The 26,483-nt window shown below is 36.3% G+C and overlaps 1 long non-coding RNA gene across 2 annotated transcripts in view; it reads right to left on the bottom strand.

Moving 5' to 3' along the window:
* Positions 1-26,483, bottom strand: part of LOC136794574 (uncharacterized) — a 196,152-nt gene that overhangs the window by 108,031 nt on the left and 61,638 nt on the right. For both annotated transcript variants that reach the window (XR_010841560.1, XR_010841561.1), the window contains exon 2: positions 7,157-7,236. This is a non-coding gene — a long non-coding RNA (uncharacterized lncRNA). The remainder of the gene's footprint in view (positions 1-7,156; positions 7,237-26,483) is intronic.

The following is a 26,483-nucleotide window of genomic DNA, read 5'->3' as shown; positions in this document are numbered from 1 at the left end:
AAGTTTCAGCTTCATACAAAGCAATGCAGTAATTAAACGGAAGCAGAATATGTATATATAAACATAATATCATCAATATAAACATATGATGAAGACCATGCTGTGCTACCAAACAGATTGAAATTTATTTATAATATAAAAGGCCTAATAAAATGTATAGACACTTCAATACAATATGATATAAAAATCAGGAGACTGAGGATGCATGGAATTAAGGAAAAGTTAGAGGAGAAATAATAAGTGTATGATCAGCTTTTGCTTTTTCCCTTAACCTCATCCCCCGACAGCCCCACCAATTTCCTAAGGAGAAGGCACAAGATGGTAATTTCAGAACTTTACTGCACTTAAAATGTAGTCTCTTTTTTCTCCCCTTTTACATATACATGTGTGTGTGTATCTATGTTCATATCATTTAAATATATGCTTGCATTAACTCAAGTTCTATAGAGGGGCTTATTATTCTCCTAGTTCAGTCTAGAGATTTTACATAATACTGAATTAAAAACCCTGTTTTAATACAGTTGAAGATTTATATTTAAATTGCTGATCACCAATATTCTGATGCCTCCAGTGACAGAACAGTCAACACCGCTTCACCCAATTCAACTCACCCCTTGCAGAGTGTTACTCCATCAGCAATATTCCTCTTTGGTTTGTCTCATTATAAGACCATGAAAATAAGATTACAACAGTGGCCTCCAACTGGCCAGTGAAGAGAGTTTAATCTCCATTGCCTGTGGAGCTTTTTAGAACTGCACATGTCTTGTCTTCTTTCCTCCCCTTCCCAAGGATCAAGTACATCACTCCATCCCTAGTAGGGTGGAGGCAAGGGTGAGATGATCATTAGAATCTCAGTGTCCATGTAGAAAACTTTAGATTATGCAAGTATGAGCTCTTACCCTACAGCTTTCATGTGATTTTTTTTTCCTTAAGACAATTTTTATTTTTCTATAATGTAAAGACAATAATATTATTAAAAGTTATATATCTGCAGGAGTAGGTAATCCTTACTCAGAAAAATGTTTTGCTCCAACTACATGAGGTTGTAAATGATTTTATTCTTTAGATCGATGATACCTTAACTACAAGGCAACAGCATTCTTCAATTTGAGGAAACTGGCATCAACTTTGGTGTTGAAGACCTTTGGATTGAAATCTGGGTTCTTTAACTTACCAGCTATGTGACATGGGAAAAAATTACTCTTCATACCTCTGTTCCCTTATCTGTAAATTAAGGATAAAGTCTGCCACATGGGACTACTATGGATGAAATGAGATACTGTATGTCATTATTGGTATATAGTGATCCCTTTGGAAATTATAGCTTTACTATTATTTTATTTGAGTAAATTTAAAATATATTACAAGTCTTATACAATCATTGTAATGACAATCGTTGATGCTCTGTCAAACATGTGGCACTGCATCTCCAATAACAAAGTGGAGATATATCAACAGAAATTTTTTTCAAATAAAAATTTCAGAAAAGATTACAACCTTAATAGGGATCAATTTGAGAATGCATGACTCATTTTCTTATAAAACAAAGGTACTTATTGCTAAATTACATATAAAAATCATTCCTACTGAGCTGAAATGGCAAATTATTTTAATTCAAGGATATGCTGGTAGATAAAATAATTTCAAATAATTTTTGATGCCAGACTGGAGTTCCCAAATGTTCATTTGTGAATAAGTCTACAGTTTCATATCTTACATCCATTACTGACCATTTTCTTCTAAAGTCTGCTGAGTCCTCAATTGAGGACTCCATTCCTTCTCTAAGCATAAAGTATACATTGAAAACCTGGAAAATGTCCCCTAAGAGATTTAATCCAGTTTTTCTGCATCTCAAATATCTAATTCTCAACCACAGTAATGTGGCTGCAGAATGTATATACTTGGGAATACATTTAAATATCACACCAAACCAAGTAATTGGGCTTTATAACCATTGTTCTGAGGAAAACAAAATTCAGAAAGGTACATAACCTATTCAAGATCACACAGCTAGTACACCCAGAGTCAGATAACCAACCCAAGTCTTTCTAAAATCAGAGAGGTATTTTTCCCCCCAGAGCCCTTTTTAGGTTACCTCCTCAAATTTGTTTTCTTTCATTCTTGGCCCAAATCAACTATCCAAGTAATATAGAATCAAGTTCCAAAATGTAATCTTTCACCTATGTGCTAACATCCATTCCTATAGTAACTGTTCTAGTTCAGGTCAACATCATCCTTCCCTGAACCATATACATGGCCTCCGAAATGGTGTCCTTGCTTCTGTTTTCTTCCCCTTCCAACTGTCCTAAAAATAACCAACGATTATTCTTTCTAAGGTATAGTTCTTATCATGTCACACTCCTGCTCAAGAAGTCTGACTCCCCAATGCCTACTAAATAAAGTCGATTGCCCCTGGAATAAAATCCAGAACCTCTTACTATGGCTTTCACAGTCCTTCTTGAGCTGGCCTCTTCCTACCACTAGAGCCTTCCTTAATAGGGTTGGGATTCTCCAACCTTCTCTAAGTAATAATCAAGTTTGTTTTCATCCATAAATGGCTCATCCTCCCAAAGTAAAGGTCACTTGACCATTGACTGCCATTAAACTGAGGGCGGGGCTGCTTGGTATTTGGACTTCTTAGGGTGGGAATAAAATGGTGGTGGAGATTGGGTGCAAACCTGGGCTTTTAAGAAATAATGCTAGCTCTCCCTTCTGTGTGGGTGTTTTCCTCATATTCAGTACCTAAATCAAAACAGAAATGTACTGCAAGGAACATCTGTTTTCTGAACTCTTCACCTTCATCTCTTTTTTTTTTCTTAATTAGGTATTCATATTCCTACTATTAAAGAAACTTCGACTGTATTTCCTGTGAATTAACATCTTAATCAGTATTTAATATGCTAAGAATGAGAACTATTTCTCCTGACTCTCAGTTACATTACAAAGCTAAAGATGCTCCCTTTGGCCTCTATTATTGAAGAGATATATACATCTCAATAGTTCTTTAAAATGTAGGTACCTGTTAACATCTTCCTCTGGCCATTTTCATGTCAGGCAGTACCAGAAAAGTATCCCCAGAAGTCATCAATAAAGCCAAATAAACTTTAATGTGTATTTTTTTGTTGTTGCTAATTTTTGGTTTGGTAAAATACTCAAGTAAATTATCTCTGAGCAAGGGGAGACAAAAATGAGTGACAGAACATATATTTCACATGGAATTTCCTTTCATTTCTTTCCCCTGTTACATATGTGCCCTTATGTCATTTTGCACATTGTTTATATTTGCAAGAGTCAGAAGAGGGATCGAGGGCTGAAAAAGGTGATGAGAAATTTATTCTATTATGAAAGATCCCATCGCCATACAGAAAGCCTCTTTCTCTAAAGCTAACCTTTCTGATAGTGAATATCTATCATGTTTGCCAAGCTATTCAGGCAACACTTTATAACTTTAGGACAACACATCTTCCTAATATACAGAAAGACATATAACTTTAGGACAATGTTAATTTATTAGTAACTCTCAATGCCTAGGGTATAGAAAAGGATTTACTATTGATGGTGGAGACTGTCATTACATTTAATATAGACAATATTGACTCTGACAATTATAATTGATAAGACATAGAGTCTATATTTTCTTGTTACATGTGAAAAGGAGCCCCTTGTTGTTTAATGAAACTACAGGATGAGACATCTAGTCATATCATTTCATGACTGAGTACTACAAAACTGGTGAAACTAATGACATGTTGATGAGGCAAACAGAAATATGTACAGAGTTTGGAGTATTCCCTGGACATTGTGGAAGCTTCCCTTGATCATTTTTTAAAATACTGTTAGAACTCAATTTTTCCATCTAAAAGAAGAGAATAACAAATCCTACTCTATAAGGTTTATGGGAAGTTTAATGCTATCAAAATTAATAATTAGCATTCAATAGCTGCTCAGTAAATGATCACTATAATTATTTTCATCTGGTTATCCTTCCAGATCATAGCTCCAGAGTCACTGTCTTTCTGCCAGAGGTTTAATGCACACTTAGCCAGGTTTAGAGACATAGTAGGGAATTATATAAAGAAAGAAGGACACATATCATGTTCATCTTCTGTGTTCTCAGAGCTTTTAGGAAGTAACCATTTTGCAGTGTTTATAATCATAACACTTTGGAATATAAAAGATATGTAAAATGAGACAGTCTAATTTGTCCCAAGTTCTACACTGAACAAGCATCACAGAACTGGAACTCATGTCTGATTCCCAACATATTACACACATTATTTTGAGAATCTCATAGTTTGTACAAAGCTTTTTCATGAAAAATTCTTTCAAATTATTCTTAAAATTGTAACTTAAATAGCTCTAGTTTCTATGTCCACATGTTAGCTAGGATTTGGGGATCACTATCTCCCTAATATTTAGGGAAAAATATAGAAAGCTAAGGGGAGCTCCTCCCATATATAATGATAAATCCAAGACCTCACCCATAGTTCTGTGAACTCTCCAAGAGTCTCTTGGTCAACTCCCACTTCAAATGTCCTACTCCTTTTGACTTCTTAGAAGTATTCCATCTTGACTCATGGAGAGTCTCTTCTCTCTTCTCCATGTCAACCCAAATGCCAATAACTCAAGGCAGTGGTGCATTGCATATTTTATACAGATAGCAATGGATAATGATGGAATGCCATTCCATCTCATATTGGAATTCCAATATTCCAATATCATTCCAATCTCATAATGGAATTATGAGATTATGTGAATCAGAGAAAATAGAAAAAAATGTAGTTGATTATTAAAAATAATTTGCCTCAAGTTTCCCAGTCACTTCTGTCACCAGCAATTCCTTACTCATCAGTTTCCCACTTGTGATGGTTATTTTTATGTGTCCACTTGACTAGATAATGGGGTACCCAGATATTTGGCAAAACCTTATTTCTGGGTTTGTCTAAGGGTGTTTCTGGGTGAAATTAACACTGGAATCCATAGACTCAGTAAAGTGGTTTGCCATCCCCAATGTGGGTGGACACAATCCAATCCAATAAGGGCCTGAATAGAACAAACAGGCAGAAGATGAAAATTCAGCTTTTTCTGCCTCATTGCTTGAGCTGGAATACCTATCTTCTGCTCTCAGTGCTCCTGGTTCTCAGGACTTCAGACACCCAGAATATAATCTACATCATTGGCTCCCCTGTTTCTTGGGCCTTTGGACTTGGACTAAGTTACACCACCAGCCTTCCAGGATCTCCAGTTTGCAGATGGCAGATGGTGGAACTTCTCAGCCTCCATAACTGTATGAGCCAATACTTTTGAATTAATATCTTCCTATATACATCCTTTTGGTCCTGTTTCTCTAGAGAATCTTAATACACCCCTTCCAAACTTGGCCCAGGATTCCCTCTATGCTGTGATTTTGTGTTCACATTAGTTATTCACCAGATCATTGCAATAGACGCTTACCCGTCTTTCTCTTCCCTTTGCTTTCTCCTCTCATCACTTCCAAATTTTACTCTATATTTCTGCTATGTGCCCTTTCTAAAATATAAGCATGTCAGAATGGTTCAGCGGCCTCCTTTGCTTCCAAGACAACATCCGCATTTTCTGAATAATACATGAAACACTCCTGCGTTTTGATCTTTATCAGTTAAAGTCACTGCCCTCTCAAATACTCATACATATTTTATCTAAAAATAACATACACCCCATGAGGTATCTTATATTAATATATTGAATACAAATTTTAAGTAATACTATCTTACTTATCTTCAGTAGACTGAGATGTGAACTCCATAATTGACTCAAGTATATAAAAGGGAGCCTGGTTCCCAAAAGGCTAATTCATTAAAGCAACACATATATGTGATTTCCAGTCATAACTAAGTTATACTTATCACTAAAGTTTAAACTAGATGTGAGCAGATGTCAATGGAAATTAACCTAACCCACACCCACAGAATAATGAAGAGGCATAACAGCAAAATGCATTAATTTGGCTATAAGCCAAGGAAAACATAGTTATACATATATGAAGCTATAATACAAAGAAGGTAAAATATAATAAGTTATAGCTTGATCATAACCATTAATAATAATTAGGTCCAGGCTATGACCAAATAAACTGTATGCCATATTTATGCATTAAAATTTTCATCAAAAGAGAGGTTTCATGAAATTTTCATCAAAGCAAAGCATCCCTGGGATTGGGATATTGAAATCCAAAGGACATTGGTGTGCTGTGGAGTAGGAATGGCTCATATGGCTTTCTCAGAATCCAGGTAAAACATTCTACCTTCTTATAGTATATTTATAAAATGATATTCTGGTTGTTAGTGGGATTTCCAGATTTTTAAAGAACTCAAACATTTCAGTTACTGAAGAGAAAAAAACACTGACTCCTTTGTTCTCCCATTGTCATGTTCCCTTGATTCAAATACTTTGAAATGACTGAGGAAAAATATCCTTAATCCTGAAGGCTGAGAAACAGATTTGTATTGTAGTGAATCAATTAATGTTCTGACCCAAGAAAGTTCTGCATGAATAGACAGCTACCAAAAATGACCTCTTATTTCCCTCATCTTCCTCAATGTCCTTTCAGGGGCTTATTTGATCTGTTCTTTCAACTTAGCCCTTAGAAAGCCTTTGGAAACAATGGAACATTGTTCAAGCCTGTTCATGAGGATGTGAATGGTGTTGCTATGCAGTAGTAAACTAATGATAGTTCACTGCATTGAGAATCATGCAATTAATTCTCCTAAGAAAATGGAGGAGCCAGTCTGAAATCTTCCTGGCCAGGTAAAAGCTTTCTTGAATAGTTCACAAGTGTCAGAAATCAAATCACATGCATGTTAGCTTATGTCTCCAGTATATTTTTTAGGAAACAGTGAACATTCAAAACTCTTCCTTACGTTTTTTAGAGTTACTGATATTAAACTTCTCTTACCTAGTCAACAGATGCTATGCTCACATACCTGTTCTTTCACACATTTAACAAATAGCTACCAAACAACCCTTGTCCTCAGGGCAAAAGTTGAAGCTTGAGGATTTAGTGTGAATGGTTAAAAGAAGTGCTGCTGAGTTTCCGCTAAAAACTAGCACTGAATGGTGTTATATAGAGTTAGTCATGACAATAAAGCAAAAGGAGCAAAATTTCTGGAATACATACCAATCCAGATGCGACTCTCTCAAATATACCAGGACATGGCCCACTTTTCCATCGAAGAGCCTCAGAGAATAGAATGAGGACTGCAGAAGGAAACAGAGACAAAATGGCTTGATCATGAAGATTAAGAAATCACTTCTAGGTGAATGGAAAAGTTAGCATCTTGTTAAATGCATTACAGAGAAGCAAAGCATTTATAGAAACTAACTGATCAAGACAGATCCGAAAGTAAATTTTGAGCATTTGCAAATATCAGATTTTGTGCAATTCGCAGAGAAATATAAATAAGGATATTGCAAATCCTTCAGAGTCGATGTGGGAAAATTGTAAGCTATCCAGAAGAGCATCAGCACACACTGAAAGGAGAGGACTTTGACCAGACAAAAATATTGGCTAAAAAATTTATTTACTTCTAAGAAATGAAGAAGCTACAAGCTTCTGTACAGATAGTATGTATGTATCCCTATATTAATGTATAAAACAGGTACCCTGCATTTTTAACAACTTAAGTACAACTCAACCTATTTGATTAATTGAAAGGGGATTTCAGATCATCCCAAGTCACAGTTCGTTTGGAACAAATTCAAAGTTATGAGAGGCAGATTGATTGTGATACAGTGACTTTCCCAGCCCTGGTTATGCATAGACAGCAACTGCCTAAATTTAGCTGAATCTCTTATATGCACAAGGCGGTGCTGGCAGGTGTTGGGTGGGAAAACAATATATTGTCTGTTACAAACACTCCATAAATGGTAGCTATAGAAAATATACTTGAAGCCCATTCTATAACTATAAAATCAAATGACCTATGGATGAAAATTCTATCAATCCTCAAGTCTATTTTCTAATTTACATTTTGAAGCTCCTAAGATTACACTTAAAATTTTCTATTTTAGGCTATTTTACTGAATTGAAAGCTGCGTCCAATTTTTTATTGCATAAAAAATGTTTCAAACCCTCCCAAACACAAGTATTGGTGAAGAGAGACGTTATAACATTCAATTCCTTGAATTTTTTTCAAATTTTGTATTGACTTAAAAAAATTAAGACCTTATATAGAGTAATGTTAGGTTTACAACAAAATTGACAGGGAGGTGTAGAGATTTCCCAGATACCCCTTGCCTCCACACATGCAAAGTCTCCCCCATCATCAAAATCACTCACTAGAATGGTGACTTTTTTAAAAACAAGTATGAACCTACACTGACACATCATAATCACCCAAAGTTCATAGTTTACCTTAAGGTTCACTCTTGGTATTGTACATCCTATGGGTTTGGAGAAATGTATAATGACATATGTCCATCATCATAATATCATGCAGCATATCTTCACTGAGCTAAAAATCCTGTGCTCTGCCTATTGCACCCTTCCCACCCCTAGAAATCACTGATCTTTTCAATGTTTCCAAAGTTTTGCATTTTCAAAAGTGTCATAGAGTTGGAATCAAACAGTATGTGTCCTTTTCAAATTACTTTTACTTAGTAATATGTATTTAGGGTTTCTGTGTGTTTTTCATGCCTTGATAGCTCATTTCTTTTTAGTGCCAATGAATAAGTTTTTTAGTAAAAAAAAATATGAAAAATAATCTCAGATATCCAGAAGGTAACTAGAGACAGTCCCTGACTTACAATGGTTCGAGTTATGATTTTCTGACTTCAGGGTAGAGCAAAAGCAATAAGCATTCTGTAGAAACCAAACTCTGAATTTTGATCTTTTCTTGGGCTATCAATATGTGGTCCCATCTTGTGATGGTGGGTAGCAGTAGAGAACCAAAATTCCCAGTCAGCTGTGCAATCATAAGGGTAACTAAGTGATACACTTAGAACCATTTTGCACCCATTCAACCATTCTGTTTTTCACTTTCAGTAAGTATTCAATACATTTCATGAGATATTAAACATTTTATTATAAAGTAGGCTTTGTGTTAGATGACTTAAGCTAATGTATGTATTCTGAGCATATTTAAAGTAGGCTAGGCTACTAGGTTAGGTGCATTAAATGCATTTTTGACTCACAATATTCCCAACTTACAATGGGTTTATTGAGATGTAACCACACCACACCGTAAGTCAAGGAAGAATGGTAAATACAAATACAATGAACAATCTTAATGAAAGGGAACGGGAGAGGGAAAAAAAACAAAAAAAATTAAAAAACAAAAACCTTGAAAGGCTTGCTGAGAATTGTAGAAAGCTGACTCAAACAAAATAAGGTTTTCAACAATTACATCAACAGAGCCCTTTTAAACTCAAAGAAAAATCACAGATCCACACACATCCATGATGGGAATGACCTGAGGTTACACAATCTATTCTCTAGCTATTGCAGACTGCTTTACTTTGCTTCACAATTTATTTTGCTCATCTGGTTAACCAAGTCAGACAATATGAACAGACACAGGATAAAATGGCCTTCATTGAGCACAGTCAGCGACACACCAGTGCTCAGCCTCAACAAGCTTCGCTCAGGGACAAGTTCACACAAATTGTCAGCAAATCATTCACTGGCTGCAGAGAAGTCAGAGAGATAGTGTCCGAAGAGATGTCCAGTTGTCTTCATAGATAGGAGATGATTTTTCACCCATCATTTTAAAGCAGCTTAGATAAGAGTATTCACTAAGCAAAGAAAATTTTTAATTTTGGCAAAATAAATTTAAAGAGATCGAAGTACACCAAGCTTGAGCACTTCTTTACCTAATCCCTAATCTTTAGTAATACTTTTTTTTTTTAAGTGTCCCAGATTTCTGGATAATACTGGACCTCAGTAATGTCTTCTAATGACAACAATTTTCTCAATATTAGCAGTGGAATTTTCCCATGGGATGATCTTGCCATTCTATTTCCGTGAAATCCTCTTTGATCTCCTGGATGAACTGTTGTTATATCCTCTTAAAATACAGTATATGTGATGGGATAAGTATGGATTTTAGAGTCAGATCAAATCTTAGCTCCCTCACTTATTTTCGTGTCACCTTGAGTCACTTAGTGTCTCTAGACCTTAGTTCTCCCTTTACCCTCCTACAAAAACATATTAATTAGAAATACGTTCAGCTGCATGTAACGAGAAGCTATCACTGATGTAAGCAAACAGAGGTCAATTTTCTCACAAGAAATCCAGATATAAGGCACTGCACCTGTTGATTAAGCCTCTTTTTAGTACAAGCAGAAATTCAAACTGTTTTTGTGTTCCTACCCTATCATCCTTAGTATGCTGACTTTTTTTTTTTTTTTTTTTTTTTTTTGTGGTACACGGGCCTCTCACTGTTGTGGCCTCTCCCGTTGCGGAACACAGGCTCCGGACGCGCAGGCTCAGCGGCCATGGCTCACGGGCCCAGCCGCTCCGCGGCATGTGGGATCTTCCCGAACCAGGGCACGAACCCGTGATCCCTGCATTAGCAGGCGGATTCTCAACCACTGCGCCACCAGGGAAGCCCTAGTGTGCTGAATTTTATCCTGTTTGTGGTTTCAATGTCTGCCACTCCACATTTTATTATTAGGGTTCAAGGCAGGAAGCAGAAAAGGAGAGACAGTGCCAAGTTTGTCTGTTTGGACTTCCCTTTAATAGAAAAGCAGAAGTTTTCTAAAATTCTCCCTACTACCCAGAAGATTTCCTCTTAGTTATTACTGTCCAGAAGTGAAACACGTGAAACAGCCCCTGGCTTCAGGAAGGCTCAGAAATCACAGATCATGATTGTCTTGACTGGCTATGACTAATCCTGATACATCACAAGATTGGAAATACTGGAAGAAGGAACTTATGTCTGGCTTAGTAGCAGTATATGCCACTTACAGACTTTGATGATTTGTTGTGAGGATTAAATGAAAATGTAAATACCAATCCAAAGTAAATACTAAATAAATGTTAGTCCCATAGTATTACTTATAGTTGTGTATCTGCCTTGTTCTACCATATCTTAGGGTATTAATTGCTCTCTGAGGACAGAAATCATATTTAATTCATCCACAGACACCACACACTACCAAAATAGTAAATCTGGAAGCAATATCTTGAGAATTACTATATTTACAATAAAGCCTTTAACTTCTGTGGCTACTATTATATATCACTGTATGTCGACTTTTGTTTGAAAACATTCAAATTAGACTTAAGCTTTGTGAAGCCTGGGACTACAGGATTTCTTTTGTCAGCTTTCCAGATTATGAATCATTATGTCTATTTGAATAAAATATTAAGAATATGACCAGTCATGTCTTATAATCAATTCTAAATTATAGAATTTATGCCTTGTCATGACTAGACTTTAAAAAAATCTTTATATACACATAACCTTTTGTTTCTTGCTGGACCAATAATGCACTGGTTCCTCACTTCCAATATCATCTTCATACGACCTTTGAGATACTTAAGGAGAAATGATTCTGTATCTGACAGCTATTAATGTAATGAATTAAAATTAAGTGACTTTATATCTTCAGGATAAATATTACCACTGTTTCTAAATATTTTTATCCAAGAATAAATTCCAATAGCAAGTAATAAGCAAAATCATAACTTGCCTGAAATCAAAATAAAACTATGAAAGGTACCTGGGTTGAAAAAGAAATGACAAGCATCAAAAAAAGTGAAATGACTCTATGACACACAAAATATCAGTCATGGGCATTTTCGAAAGTCCATTCCACTGAAAGTGTTTGAGATGTCATTCATGTCACATTAAAAATGTATTCTGGGCTTCCCTGGTGGCGCAGTGGTTGAGAGTCCACTTGCTGATGCAGGGGACACGGGTTTGTGCCCCGGTGCGGGAAGATCCCACATGCCGCGGAGCAGCTGGGCCCGTGAGCCGTGGGCGCTGAGCCTGCGCTGCGCAACGGGAGAGGCCACAACGGTGAGAGGCCACAACGGTGAGAGGCCCGTGTACCGCAAAAAAAAAAAAAAAAAAAAAAAAAATGTATTCTGCTTAATTAATTCTGGAAAAATTGGTTGGGACAACAAAGATTTTTGAGTTTGTTGTTACTGTTTTGTTTTTGCATGACTCCTAGAACCTTTAATGCATTAATACACTGTGAGTCTCAGGAGGAAGAGATGCCATACAGTGTCTCCCGAAATGATTCTATCAAAGAACTCCTATACAAATGCTGCACAGGCCTAGTGCATAGAGGAACACACTTTGGAGAATAATGGCTAAATAACTCGGTACAGAAATACTACTACCTGAGAGACCATTCACCTTATTGAACAAAAAGGGGTACCTTTTTAATTATAGCTCTAAGCAAAAGGGGTGCTTCTAGACAAAAAGGGACATTTAATCCCATTGTGTGGACCAAGAAAATGGAATCAACTAGCACCAGAACAGAAACATCTGATCCCGTAGAGAAAATGCAGTTTCTGGAACTTAAGGAGATTACTTTTCTGGTATAAGGCAGAAACTGCAGCAACATGGTAATATTTCCAGGGGTAATAAATAGCGAGAACTGTCAGCAGTAAGATCCCTAAAGCGAGGAGCAGGCCTTCGAATACAGAGCAGAACATAAGAGACAAGACTACACAGTCTGTGTGTGTCAGGTACACAGACACAGGTTTAGACTGAACCAAAATTAACTCTCTATCCATAACAAGACATGCTGGAGACATAGCAGAGGCCACTATGTGCTGCTGTCATTTTAGTTTGTTATACATTATTTGAATACCATTATATCTATACATATATATATATTAATACAAAATGTGGATTCAAATATTCTTATAAATTCTTTGGTTATTTTCATACAATATAAATAATCCTCTAGAAATTGCCATAATACACAGATGCTGGACTGTTTCAATCTTACTTGGTTATTAGAGGCAAGAATCTTGAAATCTAATGTGCTAAACCTAAGAGCTTCCCACAGGATTCTGTCTGTATTCCTAAACATTGCAAAATCCCTACTTAGATTACAATTTCTCACTAGAAAAAAAAATGTATAAATGTTTAAGTGACTTTGACGTTTCTTTCCCCCTATAATCCATGAAATTCACTAGGATAGTGTGGACTATGAACAATAAAATGGAGTCACTTATGTCAAAAGAATCTACAATGGAATCAGGAGGCCACTGGGGACGTAGCACTTACACACATCCACTCCCAAATGCAATATGAACTTTGCACCAGGCCATCCACAGGCCACCTGGAACTCATTTTCTTCACTCCCTGGAAACTGCAGGCTAGCAAGCAATCAGTTGCTGACAAGTAACTGAATGCCTGCCAGCACCAGCCACAGCTGTGTAAAACAACCTATGTAACTTCTCTAGAATGTCTTCGTCTGTGGTCTTTGTAATCCCCCACTATTTTCTATTTTCCTCAGAGCACATTTAAGTTGCTACTCAAATCTGTGTCTCCTGAATTGCAACTCCTAAGATACCAAATGAACTCTTCTCTTATTTGCAGCCCGATTTTTTCTTTTTGGTGAAGAGTAGAAACTTCCTGAGGTCATGGATCTTTACTGTGCTCACTAACTAACTCTGTTCTAAATAATTCCAAGAAACCAGAACAGAGGTGTTCATTAAGTTTTTGTCAAACAGGTAAGTTGATAAAATTTCAATCATTGCTTAATAGCAAGTTAAAGAGACATGCCCACCCTACATTCACATAACTGAGAAATCCCTGCTTTTTTTTTTTTTTTTTTGCGGTATGCGAGCCTCTCACTGCTGTGGCCTCTCCCGTTGCGGAGCACAGGCTCCGGACGCGCAGGCCCAGCGGCCATGGCTCACGGGCCCAGCCGCTCCGCGGCACGTGGGATCCTCCCGGACCAGGGCACGAACCCGCGTCTCCTGCATCGACAGGTGGACTCTCAACCACTGCGCCACCAAGGAAGCCCGAAATCCCTGCTTTTTAAGATCCTTATCTTCTAGGTTTCCAAATACACACATGCAGTGAGTAAACCTACATTAAATACTGTCACACACACAAATGTTTAGCAATTTGGGGAAAGTGTGTTGAAGAGGAAGAAATTTTCCTCTATCCTTCTAGGTTCTTCTGGCTGGTCTAAAACATAAATTGACATGAGACAGATTAACAGGAGAAAATCAAACTAAAACTTAATAACAGGTATACCTGGGAGAAACCCAGGAAAACTAAGTAACTCACTAAAAGGACAAAACCCTCACCTTAAGTACCACTTTCAGCTAAAGACTAAAGAGGATGTTGGGAGTAGTGGTTTGGGACTTCAAAGGGGGAGGAAGGCAACTGACATAGAGATGAAAAAGCAACTGTTTGGTAAACCAATGTTTGCTGGGACTAGCAGAGAAAATGGGACACAGAGTGGACTCTGATCTCTAGGCCCTGCCTAGTTCCCTCCCCAAATATTCCCTCCCTGTTGAAAGCTCTATTCCAGAAAAGGCCCTCTATCTAAATTCTTTCAGGCAGTTAGAAGTAAGGTCAAAGTTTCTTCCTGAGTTTTTTGGGTCTTGGTTGTTTTCAACTTGAAATGATCCACATGTCAAAGAGACATTTTGACGTGGCAAATTTTGCTCCCTTACAAGTGCCAACTCCAATTTATGAAAAAAAGAAAAAGAAAGCAATTGTTTCCAGAGAAAGACCTTTCATATTTAAGCAAGTAAACATTAAAAATTTAGGTAAGTGTCTACTATGTATAAAATAGATAACAAATGAGAAACTTCTGTATAGCATAGAGAACTCTGCTCAATGTTCTATGGTGACCTAAATGGGAAGGAAATACAAAAAAAACGGGGATATAGATATACATATAGTTGATTCACTTTGCTGTACAGCAGAAACTAACACAACATAAGGCAACTATACCCCAATTAAAAATAAATGCAGTGACAGAAGAAAATATGGGGCAAAGGAATGATAACATTTGGGCTCTTGCTGTAATCCATATTGCTACCTGAGACATTTTATTCATTATACATTTTTCAGAGAGAGAAGAATGTATAGTTGTTAAGGTAAGGGCTTTGAAATTAGACAGCTGGGCCAGATCTTGAACAAGACACTTAACCATCCTAAAACTCAGGCTCTTTATCTGTCATTTATATATCATGTCTACCTCACAGTTTCTTGTAATAATGTGTGCGGAACATTTAGCACAGACCTTGATAAACAGAAAATGCTCAATAAAGTTTGCTTCTTTTATTAAAAAAAAAAATTAGGTGTCCTGTGAACATTAAGGCAATTAACAAATGTTAATTAATGAATTAATGACAATAATTACACAAGGCAGGAAACTCTTAATGTAAATAAATTCAATACTCTCCAGGAGATTTAAAGAAGTGATCTCTAGAGCTATCAATTCAAAATAAGTTGTGAGAGAAAAACATGAGATTTCAGATAATTAATGAGTTAGCAATTCTCATTCTTGGACTGGCCTTAGACTTAGAACATCAATCCCAATATATGCTTGAATTCTGTCTCAGACAGATGAGCCACTGGATCTCTGTTTAAACACTGCTTGAAAGGTTATTGAGTCAAATATTACTTTTCTTGGACTGGACTGGACTCTTAAAGTCAACCCCAAAGATGAAAAAATTCTATAGGAAAGCTACCTTATAAAATTATTTCTGCTTGTGCTACAAATAATGTAACCACTGTCAACAAAAGAATCTGTCAATCTAAGAAAGAAATGAAAAATTTTATTCAAGCCAAATTTGAGGATGATAACCTAGGAAGAGCATCCAGAAAGCTCTGAGAACTGTACTGCCAGTCAGAAGTCAAGGCACAGTTATATAAGTTTTTTGACACAGAAGGCTGTACATTAAATGATGTATTATTGACAGTTTGCACAATCCAGATCTAAGTGGCCCCTTACAAGATCAAGAAGGAATGTTATCTTTAAGGAGTTGTCTTGTTGATACTAGGAGAATGTTGCTCTTTAAGACTGAGCAGGTATTTCTGCCAATGCGGGAGGTTTGGTCAATGTATAATGTAGATATACAATGCACAATAGCGGGGAGAGAGGAGGCCATAGGGCAGAGAAAATTTCTTATGTTTAAATTTTTCTTGTCTTGCCATAAAATATGAATTTTATTTCATACCATGTACATAAACATGTTTTTCCCTCCCATGATACAACAATTAGATGATTTTATAAGACTTATTTTTTGCATCAGTTATAAATTATTCTGATGAGTATGGAAGCAAATAATGAGGGGGAAAAAAAAAAAACACAGAATCTTTTACTTCTAAGAGACTGTTGGTCACCAAAGGAGTCCAGACAGACCATAAATCAAAGGCTTTAGCCCTTCCTATGTAAACCCTTAAGTTGCTGGGATAAGTGCCGAAGATAATTCAGAATAGTCGTATTTACTCTGCTGCAAACATCCTTCAAATTTTCACATTTTTAGCTTAAGTAGTCACTAGTAATAACCATTATTCTCCAAAAGGAAACTGAGCAGGACCCTTTGAGGCCCTCTCAGGCAGAGAAGACTTTCCCTGTCTCCTGTTTCTCATTTGCAGAAAAGGGTTTTAGTATCCAGATTGAAGCACAAGCAGTTAACTAATTAGGGAAGTGAGGGAGTGTAGAAACAAAGGAAAAGCAGTCAGGAAACAATAGTTCAGCAATAAAATAGAGTCTTAGTTCCTCCTCAAGGGAAATACATAACAATCTGATATATATCTTTGAGTTTGTCTGCAGGAACTAAGGGTCCCACCCAAGTGTAGGATAGTAACTACATGCTGAGACCCCAGAATGGGTGGAACCAGAAGTCTGATAATTGAGATTCCTGGAACACCACCCTGTTACTTCACCACCAACTATCAGAAGAAAGTCATGTGCCCTGCAGCCCTCACCCCAAATGTTGCCTTTAAAAACATCTTCCCTTTAAAAACTTCTCCTTTTGAGCGTGAGCCACCCATTCTTGTTGTTTGGCCCTGCAATAAACCTCTCTCTGCTCCAAACTCTGATGTTTCAGTTTATTTGGGCTCACTGTGTATTGGGCACACAAACTTGGGTTCAAGAAAAAGAACCTCATACACATGGAGACAATAAATACGAATTGTAAATAAAATTAAAAATAATAAAATTAAGTAACTAAACACTAATTGATGAAATATGGCAATCAAAGAAGTCAGGAATCTCTTAATGAAAAGCAGACATCAAAGTTCTTTAAAATCCTGAGCTATTTATGAGAATAAAATCACTAAATTATAGAATCTCATGATTGAAAGAGGCCATGGATATGATCCAGTCTACCTTTAATAAAATGTTTAAAGCCTGCCTCTAATCCACCTGATGGATGACCATCTAGCCTTTTTTTTTTTTTTTTTATAAACACTCAACATCTATTTTGCACTGATAAGATGATCAAAAAACACAATCAAGAAAGAGGCAAAATGCATGTTAAAGACACATCAAAGGTGAAAGGCAGTGAATCTAGGATGGCGGAGCAAAGAGAAACTGTAATACAAGTTTTTTTCAGAGGCTTTTACTTAAGAAGTTTACCTAACAATTATTTTTAATGTTTAAGACTAGTTTTCAATTCTCAGTGTTCATTTGAACATAGAAAATAAGTGAATATGCTTCAGAAGATTCTTTGTAGGATGGGGTACTAATATATTCTTTTACTATTACTAGCTTACTTTCTTTAGAAATTATTTTCAAGTAAAAATGATCTTCAAAGCAGCGAGAAGGATGTTGCATAAAACCCATCAGAGAATATTTTGCAAATTGAAGTGACACTTCTTAAATTTGCTTCCTGAGCCATGAAAGCATCTGGCCATACACACACATGACCAGTGTATTTTGACAATTCTACGGGATAATAGGACCAACAATATAGTTAAGAGGGAAATTAAAAACACTCTATAAAAACTACCACTTAAAACAGTTGTGACAAGTACTAAAAACATTAAAGGATAATTATTCATGGCCTTTTCCTTCATCCTATGACTTCTAGTCAAATACCGTGTGTGTATGTGTGTGTGTGTGTGTGTGTGTGTGTGTGAGAGAGAGAGAGAGAGAGAGAGAGAGAGAGAGAGAGAGAGAGAGTGCCTACACACTTGTGCTTACTTGCTCCTGGGTCATTTTAAAGTAACAATATGTGTTAAAGGTAAAGAAACAAAGCAAAAAAAAAATGCAGATAAATTTAAAAGTATATAAAACAAAAAATACATTACTGGATAGGTAGACTAAAGAACAAAAAGATTATATATATACATACATATGCATATATATATGTAGAGAGAGAGATGCATGCATATATACATAAATCAGTTGTTACATATATACATTATTATATATTTGTATATATCTAGCAATTTTATCTAGGATTTTTTTTTTTGCTTATTTTAATTCTCTTTACCCATTAACACTTACCTTTAAAATGACCCAAGAACAAGAAAGCAGGAAAAAAAAAAAAGGTGGGGTATTTGACTAGAAGTCAGAGAATCAAGGAAAAGGCCATGGATATCACACTTAAACATTTTCAGTATTTTTCATAACTGTTTTACATGGTAGTGTCTATAGAGTATATAGTATCTATCTACCTACTTATCTACCTTCAGTTAGTCACAGAAAGAGGTAACAGAATAGTGAGAAATTACCACAAAAAAGATAAAGAAGAACAAAAATCCAGAAGGACAGGTATTGAATTTGAGGCTACATTTGTCCTGGGTGTTCCTTTGCCAGTGTGAGAAAGATAGTTCAAGACTGAGCATTTCTTCTGACAGCACTGTTTCTGACAGTCTCAAGGATATAGGGGAACAAAATTTTGAACTCAGTGCAGGAGCCTGGATTACATTCCTTCCCCACAGTTTGAGGTGAAACACAAGAGGTTGAATCCCAGAAGTTAGGGCAAAACTGATAGAAAAAAACTATCGCTTACAAGGAATGCAGTCCAACCTAGTGGCAAGAGATTGGTTCAGAAAAGCTCAGTTCTTAAAACTGGAGTAATGTTATCCTGCATTGCTAGTGCCTAGAGTCACCTAGAGTCATGGGCAGAAGTAAGTGAAAATCCTTTCTGGCGTAAGTTATAAATATCCTTGGTCTTGAGTTATTTCCACATACAATCTGTAAATATCATTTCATGACATTTATTCAAAGATAACCTAGTAAACAAGGGTACAGCACAAGCCAGACACATCATTAAGTAATTAATTTTCCTAGTTGACTCCAATTAATCAATTCCATTTGTTTCTTACAAATCCATATTTCCATATCCCTCCTGACACAATGTACCTTATTTGATACTGTGCATTAAAATGTTAATAAAATACAGCTTGTTTGGGAGAGTAAAGAGCACTTATGTTATCATATGAGGCGAGACAGAGCATCCAGGTAAACTCTTAGTTGGGGCTTAGAGGTAGGTGGGCAGTGGCTTGTATTTACAGGTTACAATTCATTTTGCAATTCTTCACATCAACAGGGATAGTATAAAATAAGCCTTCCTCTTGCCACAATTTACAGAAATACTAGAACTCAATGCAAAGAGAACAGAATACTCAGTTTGAGGTTAAATCGTATGCGTCAAGCAAACAGCTAGGGAGGCACCAATGAGAATTTATCAGCACATACCGTAAGGAAATACAATCCTTAAAAATGTCTTACACACACATTCTACTTATAGAGGATGAAGAAAAAAATCAAAGACTGAAGTTCATAAAGAAGATTCCAGACTAGACAAGAAGAGAAAATTCCCTAGCCACAGTGGATATTTTTTTTTTTTTTTTTTTGCGGTACGCGGGCCTCTCACTGTTGTGGCCTCTCCCGTTGCAGAGCACAGGCTCCGGACGCGCAAGCCCAGTGGCCATGGCTCACGGGCCCAGCCGCTCCGCGGCATGTGGGATCTTCCCGGACCGGGGCACGAACCCGCGTCCCCTGCATCGGCAGGCGGACTCTCAACCACTGCGCCACCAGGGAAGCCCTAAAAATTATTTTTGAGACTCATGTAAGGTCATGTTCACTAGCAGAGAGGGAAGATGCCTCTTAATTCACATTTATTTAGTCCCCTTCTCTGAACCACTGCATATGTCTTATGGTCGTCCTTGATTCTTAGGCCATCCCTTTTACACAGTCAAGATAAGAAATAGTGTATTATTACTCATGAGCTCATTTCCAAAACCACAAATAGTGAATTTCCTAAACTTGAAAGAACAAACAATGGCCTATCAAATGTGACAGAACGTAAAACACAGCATTAAGTAACAAGAACCATAGATACTGTGGAAACAATTGTTTTGTCTCATGAAAATATAAATTTTTTAAATCTTAGAGTTTTTGATATATAAAATGAGTTAATTTTATGAGGAGAAGATTTTTGGTACAGAAATTTAGCTAATATTCCCAAGCATTCATGTGTCAGTGGAGGCTGATTTATTTTATCATTACTATCTTTACTGTTCACTACAATTTCTTGCATTTTTGAGTTTGCTTAGACCATAAAACACTGCAGGGTTGGATTCAAGGATACTGTGTCCTGGAAGACTTTATGGCTTCATGGTTAATGGCAGTGACTTTGAGTGAATCCTTACTGCTGACTACCAGTTTTTGCATCATTGAGCTTGCTTAGACCATGCAAGTAAAAAACTTATGAATGGGACCCCACAGGGTATAGATATTACTGTGGGGTCCTACAATTGTTTTCAGGATAGTTTGGCCAGGAAGTGCCACGCTATTTCCTCCAAGATGGGGTCTGCTCAGCCCAGGAGTTTTCAGTAAAAGCCCTCTCTTTGCAGGTGCTGGCTTTGAGAAAACCTGAGGGCCCAAGCAAGTCTCCTTTGGTGATCTCCCCAGCTTTCCTTATTGGGGGCAATTTCTTAGCCTACCACAATTGCACTGTTGAATAAATAGTGTTGAGAAAACTGACTAACCATTTGGGAAAAAATTAGATAACTGACTTAAACACTACATGAATTTGGAGTTATAAAGCCCCACTGAGAATGTGCTGAAGCCAATGGACCTTCTCCCCAGAAAGTATAAAGGAATTTGGTTGTTGAATGAATGAATGAACAGAACACAGATTAGATGGACTTCACTAACTCTCATCACTGCTTAAGTACCTAGTCTTGCTCTCAAGCTCAAGCCCTTCTGACTGAGTGTGCTAGATTTACAGTCAATAATTCTTGCCCACAATCATATATTTTTTTTTCCCCAAGATGGAAGACTGGGACTTCCCGGCCATACTATCCTCAAATCAATTCCAGGACCCCACAGTAATATCTATACCCTTTATATATCAAAAAATCTGTAAGTTAATTATATAACGATTATGTAATTTATATTCCTTTGTGCAGATGAAGAAAATGAGACACAAGTAACATATCCAAAAAATAATGGCCTCTCCCAGGCTTTTGATTATATCTACTGTTTTCCTTGCCCAGAACGTCCTTCCTCTTCCTCTGATTATTCAAATCTAAAACACTTTAGTGCTTTAGATTTAAGTAAGCAGAATTAAGTGAATTATATAATGATTATATAATTTATATTCCTTTTTACAGATGAAGAAAATGAGACACAAAGAAGTAAGTTATCCAAAAAATAATGGCTATCAGAAGGGCTTTCAAAGCATAACTTCCTGAAGGAACCAAAAACAATTCATAATTGACTCTTACTTCACAGATCAGTGGCATGAAATGGGCCAACTTTGCCACCATACAGAAGTGGGTTCAAAACATATCTTTCAGTTCCTTGAGATTCAGGAAAGGAATTAATTTTAAAATACACTTTCCTAAATTTCGAGAGGGTAATATCACCTACCTTTTAGAGTGGAGAAGATTTACTTAGAATTTATGTTAAATACTTGTAAACTCAAGCTTTTCAAGAAACAACTGTTTCTTCCTTCGAAGTTGTTGTCATTACAATAGTTCCATGAGGTGAAATAATAACCTGTCTTAACATGAACTCCAATTTTCATTAATATTCAAAGATATTAACATGATGTCAAGAGGGGAATGCAAAAAGTGGTAATAAATCTCTTAAATTCTACTACCTTAAATTTCAATAATGGATGCGTACTAGCATTTTGTTTGACTGCCAATTTATTCTAAATAGAAAACAGAGGTAATTATCACTCACATTTATGCAGCTACAGAATAGAACTGAGACCTAAAGTAGCACATTATACAGATGAGGATACTGAAGCCCAAAGAGGTTAACCAAGTTCCCTAAAATCTTACAGCTGATTAGCAATTGAGCCAGGATTTGACTTAGTTTTATGTCAGGAATGTACACTGGAAAAATATTGTCTTTGCAATATAACTAATAGCAACATAAGAGGGATAAAAAACACGAAGAAAAAGTACAAAATAAAAAACTTTTAAATGTGGAAATTTTTAGAGTGGGGTTAAGAATAACCCATTTGCTCCAGGGTGCAAAGTCTTAAATAAAAGTTATTTAATTCATCACTGTCCTATAGTTCAGTCACTTTACATATAGAAATAATAATAATGTTGTATGCTAATTTGGAAGAAACAAATCTAGTCAGCAGCCAAGGAGAGTCTTAATCCCAGAGATCTACCTACTTAAATGTGGTGAGAGAAAGGAGGGAAGAGAAAGGAGGAAAAGCGAGGAAGAGGGAGGGAAGGAGGGAGACAGAGACAGAATATTTCTGTGAGTGCATGGAGTGGATAATTAATTTCTCTAAACTACTCACCATTCCAAAAACATAGCATATATTTATGCACAAGTTCCATGGTACATAACGTTCCATTGCCAGGATGTCAAACTATTTCAGAGAGAGTTGTTCCTAGTTGTCCTTCCATATCCAGCTTAAACTCACCTCTATGTGATACTACTTACCCTTAAACTCCCAGATGAACACAAAGACTACTGGCCTTTTATAATTAAGCTTAAAGTTCCCTATACCCCTGGCCTGGTTTGTCTAAATGTGAGACATCAAAACCTTTCTAAAGTTAACATGCAATCAGCAATATATTTTGTTTTTAGGGTGAAACTGAATATATTAAGCATATACACCACTGATAATCTATTTGGTTATGACTGCCTGAAAGGTCAGGATAGACCCAAGGATTCTAGAACTAAACAGAGCAGCTGCAGAATGCAAAAAAAAGGAGCTCTGTGTTGAAGATAGGTAGAAGGCTAACATGAGTGTTCTTCCAAATACACTTGTTTTACGTGACAACTTCAGTTCATGAAAATTCAAAGTCTTGAGTTTCTGTTCTACATTCATTTCTAAGCTCTCACTTCTAAGAGGCACATTTACCCACTATTTTCTATAAATACTTCATATTCCATTCCTAGAAGGAAGTATTTCACTTGCTTCAATCTCAGCCACTGCCTGCACTAAAGAACGGATAATTTGCTTATCTTTAAAACACTATTTTTCATAGTATGTACTTCCCCATTAAAGGAGAATTATCTCTAGAAATTATAAAAAATTAAAAAAAACAAAAACATGGATTAGGGAGGAAAATATGAAGACTAATTCTACCTTAAAAATCAAGAAATAGTTTACAGTTATGCAGTATTCTTTTATCATTCAGAAATGAGTTGTTACATTCATTCAGGTAAATTTTTTGAGCACTAGAATAGAAAACCTCTGGGATTCTATAGTTTAGTTTCAATAAAACACTCATAGCTTGCTTTATTGGAAAAGCAGTGTTCATGAATGTATTTCAGATATGTAAATATTATCTAAAACCATAGGATGCCATTTTCACAGCAGTTTGATGGAATAATACGCAATTTGGAAATCAGTAACAGTCACTAATTTGGGAGTTGCCTTACCAAAGTTTCTCTTAACTCCACTTTATTATTAATGGCTTATGGTATACGAGCCACAGGGCAAAGAGACTTAAAAGATTTAGCATCTTGTTGAAGAAGAATCAACTGATGTCCTATTTAAAACAAACTACTTGACATTCATAAGAGTCCCCTGAAGAATAATAAAAAATACATATATATATAAAAAGCATCCAATTAATTTTTTCTATTTTAAAGAAGACCTGTCTGAATATTTTCTTTATGAGGAAAATTATTTAGGCCAAGAAGTATAATATTAGCATTTTATTTTTAATAACCAATAATGATTTTGCCAGAGAGAAAGCTACTTGTCACTAATAATAAAATTAGGTTGTCTAAATAGTCACAACTTCTCAGAGCCAGAAGGCATCTTATATATTAATTCAAACAACTGATTAGTTTTATTGTCAAGGAAACTGAGGACCACAGAGTTAAGAAATTTGCTGAGTTAGGCTATAGCAACATTAATCTCTCATATCCCACAGAATAAAAACACTTTTAATTATGGTAATGCTTTTCTACCATTTTTAGTGTGTGCTACGCCATACTTCTTCAGCCAGTGATATGTTTAATCTGCAGAGCATGAGCCATGAGTATTTTTCCTTTTTTTTTTTTTTGGCAGTACGCGGGCCTCTCACTGTTGGGGCCTCTCCCGTTGCGGAGCACAGGCGCTCCGGACGCGCAGGCTCAGTGGCCATGGCTCTAGGGCCCAGCCGCTCCGCGGCACGTGGGATCTTCCCAGACCGGGGCACGAACCCGTGTCCCCTGCATCGGCAGGCGGACTCTCAACCACTGCGCCACCAGGGAAGCCCTCCTTTTTTTTTTTTTTTAAACTTAAATAAAAATGAGGTTTGAAATTAGAGTCACAAAATTTTATTCATATTTTTCTTGATTTATTCGAAGAGATAACCCCTCAATTACCTATCAAATGCAGGCTGAGTTATTCTGAAGAAGAGTTTTCTCTTAATGTCTTTCTTCCAAATAACATTTGTTTTTATGGCTTCCAGTTAAAAATGGATAAATTAGTGTCACACACATACCGTTTTCTCAGCTGCAATTTTCAAAGAAATTGGTTCCATAAAAATCATTCCAAAAACGAATGTATTTCTTAAAGTCAGCCTACATATAGTTTTAAAAATACACTATTGAATTATTACCTGTCTCTTCATTGGTTCACATCCGGAGTGACATTTATAGGATCTCCCACTTATTAAACCTTCACTCTCTAGCAATTTTAGGCTCCTCTGTGTGGAAATATAGTGATTAATGGCTTCATTCTGACATGACCCTCAATCACAATGGAACAAAGTTCATTGGTTGCAAGATTGTGCTCTAAATTTTCAAATCAGTACAGAAATAGAATTAAAGTATCTTTCAAACAAACTTTTTAAAAATATATAAAGTTTTATTACATGCAAAATCTAGGGGAACATTAGTCAACTCTATGGCAGCTAAGCTACTTAAAAGAAACATGGTACTTGGAATAATAAATTCTGCCTTCAAATAACATTTGTGCCACTTGCAATCTTTTGACCATGTACAATTCCTTTGCTGCCTATAAATTTCGGGTTTCTGAAGTACATCAACATTCCAATGTAATATATACAATTAAATGATATAATTAATGCGATATACATGTCTTCAAACTATATAAAACCCACCCAGCAAATGAAAATTGCACAATAAATAAAACCTCATTAACCAGCAAGGATCACATAATATATATGAAATTACTCATTCATCCATGAATGTCTAAAAAACTACCTTTGTCCTCAGGGGGCTAATTTATTAAAAAATTCTCAATAAATAATAATCGTTTTAAGCTAATGAGATAATACCTCACCTCTTATGGAATCAATATTCCAAAACACAAGGGTAGAAATAATTATGCAGAGACCAAGATGTAAATGAGAGAAAACGGTTAGAAAAACAGAGAAAGGGAGATGCATAGCAAATGAAGAGTAGATATTTCCACTGTGGTAAAAGAGAACAAAAAGTAGTAGAGACAAAATCTCATAACCTTGTGAAACAAATCTTGGAGTAGTAGGCATTGACAGCTGGCACTTGTGTCAGGTTAATGTCAGGTTAGAGCAATATGGCAGATTAGCTCTGGCATGATAATACCATGATGAGAACTATGGCTATACACACACACACACACACACACACACACACACTTATGGTGTGGGACAGGATGAGATCTGGAATTGTAATTTTCAGACAGAAAGAGAGCTCATTTATTTAGACTTGGGAAATGTGATAGATTAAATTCCTGCATAAAATGATTAACTCAGTACTCCCCAAAATAAATACACTCTATGGAAAGTATATTCCATCCTAACAGTTAATGGGCTCAACCACGTGGCTTGTCTGGCTTCATGATGGGAAGTGTGTGCATTCCTTGTTTAGCTTGAAACATGCCCTTCTGACTTGTTTTGGTTAATGAGATAGTAGCAGATATGAAAAAACAGTATTGTGTTTGTGTGGATGGACGTGTTCAGAATACCTCATTCAACATTATGACCAGAGTTTCCCCTGTGTACTGCTGACCATCTGCAAGCCAAGAAGAGAGTCCTTACTAGAAACTGAACCCCCCAGAACCTTCATCTTGGATTTCTAGTCTCCAGAACTGTGAAAAAATAAATGTGTTGCTTAAGCCACCCAGTCTATGCAAT

This window comes from Kogia breviceps, chromosome 7 (genome assembly GCF_026419965.1).
Source record: "Kogia breviceps isolate mKogBre1 chromosome 7, mKogBre1 haplotype 1, whole genome shotgun sequence".
NCBI lineage: Eukaryota > Metazoa > Chordata > Mammalia > Artiodactyla > Physeteridae > Kogia > Kogia breviceps.
The sequence above is the reverse complement of the archived record's forward strand: the minus strand, read 5'-3'. Positions and strand labels throughout refer to the sequence as shown.